This window comes from Lupinus angustifolius, chromosome LG05 (assembly GCF_001865875.1).
Source record: "Lupinus angustifolius cultivar Tanjil chromosome LG05, LupAngTanjil_v1.0, whole genome shotgun sequence".
Classification (NCBI taxonomy): Eukaryota; Viridiplantae; Streptophyta; class Magnoliopsida; order Fabales; family Fabaceae; genus Lupinus; species Lupinus angustifolius.
Window position 1 is genome coordinate 9246868 of NC_032013.1, and position 4337 is coordinate 9251204.

Consider the following 4337-nt stretch of genomic DNA (forward strand, 5'->3'; position numbering starts at 1 on the left):
ATAGAAAAGTATAAAAAAAACCTCAAGAAAATCTTAAAAATGTGTCTTGATTTTCGATGTCACAAGTTTGATAGGACATGTGCCTTACCGGTATTCGTCCGTCGACTACTTCTATCTACCTCAACGCGTGAGTCTCACATGGAGTGTGTGGCGCGTTCTAAGTAGGCGATTAGGTTGCATGTTCCTCCTTATCATGTCGATCAAAATGCATCTATACTTGTCTCTACATCTTTATCTATATCACCGCCCATATTATTATGTCATGTCGCTTGTTGGTTACTGATATATTATTGTCATGTCCTAACTTTTTGTGGTTTCATATACAGCTTTCCACATTTTATTATTATTATTTTAAATAATCTAATATACTAATTTTAATAAAGGTGATTATAATAACCAATAATATTGATTTGAATAATGATTAATTTTAATAAATGTATTCATTTTATTAATAAAAGTAATTAATAAATGGTATGCTCATTTAGAGAGAAAAAAATCTCATGATAAATAAAAAATACATTTTTAAAATAAGAATAAAATATTATCTTTATCATTCTCAAAATTAACTCATAAAAAATAAATAAAAATATTTTATATGTTTAATAATTATAATAATTATTTCATTAATAATTAACCTTGAATGTAGAGAAAATATTTCTTAAAAAAATTAAAAAATAATCATCATATTGAGGATAGTGGAAATGTGATAAGTATTCACTTATTCTCTTCGAGTGTCTTGAAAAATAATAAATGTAGCATTAATTACTTATTACCCATGAAGATAAGTAGGAGCAAAATAGAATATTGTGAGACACTAAAATAAAAATAAAAATATTTTTTCCTTTATAAATACGTAGATAAATAAATATTCAAACAATTTTAGGATATAAATTGTTTCATGCAAATGGTTATGATAACATCTAAGTACAACAAATGAGGTGCTAACATTTTTCACGATCTGTAATTGACTTCCAGATCTAAATATATAAGTTAAAGACTAGTGCATTCTTAAATTAGGCAAAAACGTTTTCTACACTTTAACCATAAAAATGTGGTGATGTTTCTATAAGTCGTGTAATTGGTGTCCAATCGAAGATTGGAGTATTTCCCTGATATTTATTATTTAAACACTGCTGTCATGACGATTTGTTGAGAGGAGAAAACTCCCAACAAACACCGAAAATACACTTTCAACATAGCCCGATGCCCAAATCAATGAACTTATACAGTTACCTTTGTTCTTGCGTCTTATTCCGACAAGTATTCCGACGATGACGTCGTGAGCCAGGCGATGCCTAAAAAGGATTACATGATACCACGCAGTGAGGTCGTCTGACCGTAAGAGGCTTGGCCATGTGTCCGTCTAGGATATTTCAGTGATGGTTCATAGTGGTAGGGATGTCTTTCCTCTATTTCAAGATAACATAACATCGAGTCCCACAAGAAGCATTCACTTGGAAGATGTCTTAGGATGGGCCGATCGATATAAAAGAATGATTAAAAGATTTAATCGGCTAACTTCGGTTAGTGTGGATGCACATTATGAATAATGAAGTAGTGGAGAGGAAATTTACGGGAGACGAACGAGTCCTGCGATGTTGAGAGGGACGATGATGACGGTGATTCGTCAACAAAGTCTTGAGGGCGAGTCTAGGTGAGACGAGTCCCTTGTATTCCTAGATGAGGTATTCTGTTGGATTGGACAGTTCTCACAGCACAAACTAGAGGATCTCTGACAACCCCTCTTTATAATTAGGATCAATGAGAGAATGCTCATAAAGTATTTGATACGACACCGTCCTGAAATGGACAGTTCTTCGGAACAGATCGATCATATATCCTTGTGAGAAATAATTTTTGGTGCGTTTAAATTGACTTTTTATGGGACATGTACTCTTGGTTATTTCCGAATAGTACATTGGAAGGATATTGGTGTAAGGATGAATGAAATAAGCATAACATTCTTACATTGAGATCGTGGATATTGATCCTCATGATATGAGTTATAACATCATTCAGATGGACCATACCGCGAGGACTCGGAGCTACCGATTCTCGATGTCCCACGAGGGGACATGGAGCAGTGACAGACACTGATACACCTACACAGGCCCTTGTGCCTTAGAGCTGGAGATGGTTTGTGATGACTCTACTATGCACTTTCCTTCACATCATACAGACTTGGAGACTTCTTTCACTTTACCTACTCGAAGATTTGCACCTGTTGCACCATCCATTCAGTTTGTGAATCCTCACGGACCCACTATTGTGGGACCATTTACTAGGAGACGTAGTTGGGACGATGTGCTCAATTCCCCACCAGGGCGGAGAGTTGCTCGACGGACGATGCCCGATCTTCAGGTAGATGCGGGAGCGGGAAGTAAGTCACAGGGTGCGCCCAATGATTTGGAAGAGGAGATGAAGGCTGAAGAGGAGGAGCTGGAAGCTGAATAGGAGGATTGCATGGAGTTATTTTGTATAGAGGACTCCATTGAGGTGGTGGACCTCTCCTCCGATTCTGAGATGAAGGAGGACCCCAACGAGTGTCCTTAGCACACCCGCTAACGCTGGAGCTAGTCACTAGTAGCCATTTCCATTTCTATTTTGCTTTTGATGTGGGTATATGTGTAGGGTACTTTTAATGTATTGAATAATGCAGTCTATTTTGTATATTTACGTTTGGACAAAGATTGTATTTCCGCCTTGGTTTTTGTATAAATGTTTTCCGTATTTCAATAAATAATTATTCCACGATATATTAAGTGGCTTTTAGTTACCATTAGGTAGCGATTGATGTCCACAAATTTAGATTACTTAACGTGATGTCTCGAAAAGAAATCAAATGTAAATAGAGGAGTTTTACATTATAAAAAAACATTTACCCATTTTGGGCAATATTGTTGGAGAAATTTTCGGGGCGTTACAACATGGTACCAAAGCGGCTCTTTTCTATTCGACCTTGGGCATGGCCTCACATGCTTTCTTGTGTGAGTTGGTGTGCTTAATTGTTTACTTGAATTATTCAGTTGAGAATATAACTCAGATAATTTCAGTAGGAGAAGTATCTCATACACGTCTAATGTTCACAGATTTAAGATGGCTAGACGTGGAGCTGCTAACCTGGACTTCATGGCTGTAATGACTGCAACGATTCAGAATGTGAATGCAAATTTGCATAAGCTAAATCAACAACAACCCCAACCCAACCAAGGACCGACTCAGTATAGGAGCTTGGACGAATTCTATCGTCGTCAACCCCCAAAGTTTGAAGGAGGTTTTGCACCAAATGCTACAAATGACTGGATTCAGGAGTTGGAAAGGATCACTCGGACACTTATGTGCACTGAGGAGCACAAGGTCACCTATGCGACCTTTATGCTGACTAAGGAACAACAAGTTGTCAACTGGACAACCTTCAAGGATAGATTTCTATAGAAGTACTTTCCTGTGGATATGAGGACCTAAAAAGAGATGGAGTTCCTGCGTCTGCAGCAGGGAAGCATAACAGTTGGGGAGTACGCTACCAAATTTGAAGATTTAGCGAGGTATGCCTCACACTACAATCAAGTGAGGAACGAAAGGTCCAAATGTGCCAAGTTTGAGGACGAACTTAGACAAGACCTGAATGTGATGTTTATACATTAGTAGATACCAGATTTTGCAACTATGGTTAATCAGTATCAGCTTTATGTGGAAAGCATGAAGGCAAGGAGAGCGACGCTGAAAAGTGTCGTACCACCCGAAAATTCCTATGGTCCCCAAAGAAATTTCGGGCAAGGATATGGAAGGAAAGCTCTTCAACCGCAACCAAAAACTCTATGCTTTGGCATCAGGAAATCAGTAGAGAAATTTTAAGCCTTACAACAACAGAGGCTTCCGACAAAGGAACAACAGTAACAACAACTACAACAACAGCAATAACGGCAAAAAACTGAGTTTACCGGTTGCGAACTCTAACAACAATACGCCACCCTGGTGTTTAAAGTGCAAAGGGAATCACTTCAGGGTCAACTGTCCTGTATGCTATCACTACAACCAGCCTGGACATATCAAGTCGATGTGCCCTAAACTGAAAAGGGAAGAAGTGAATGTTGTTCAAGCGGCAAGACCTAAGGCCAAAGGAAGGGTGTTCACCATGAGCGGAGCTGAGATTGAGGGCAATGAGTACCTCATACAAGGTGTGAACACCCAATTTTGTCCGGCCATAATACTTTTTCAAACAAAAATGATAAATAAATAATATAAACATGTTTTAGGTATTTTCTATCAACAAAATGACAATTTTTTAGGTATCCCAAAGTACACACATCACCCATCAATTTCTCATCCACCTTTTA